The following is a 346-nucleotide window of genomic DNA, read 5'->3' as shown; positions in this document are numbered from 1 at the left end:
TGTTTCTGCCCGCCTTGGCAAGGCACCAGCGCGGCGCCGCCCGCAGCGAACCCAAGCGGGCCGGCCGCTGCTTGACCCGGGACAAGCCGGAGGGGCTGCCGGCATCCCGAGAGAGCCTCCGGTCATCCCGAAGTGAGCTCTGGACATCCCGAGCACCCTGGAGTGGGCTCAGGGGACCGCAGGCACCACGGAACTCGCACCTGGCACACCGGGAGGGGATTTAAACGTCTTGGGAGGGAGTCCGGGCATCTCTCAGGAGGGGCTCCGGACACCACGGGAGTCTGGCAGTGGGGAGAGAGGTGGCACCAGCCGGCAGCCCCCGCCGGTGACCCGCAGCTCCCCGCAC

The sequence above is a fragment of the Prinia subflava genome, chromosome 19 (assembly GCF_021018805.1).
Source record: "Prinia subflava isolate CZ2003 ecotype Zambia chromosome 19, Cam_Psub_1.2, whole genome shotgun sequence".
NCBI classification, from domain to species: domain Eukaryota; kingdom Metazoa; phylum Chordata; class Aves; order Passeriformes; family Cisticolidae; genus Prinia; species Prinia subflava.
This window is presented reverse-complemented; position numbering follows the sequence as displayed.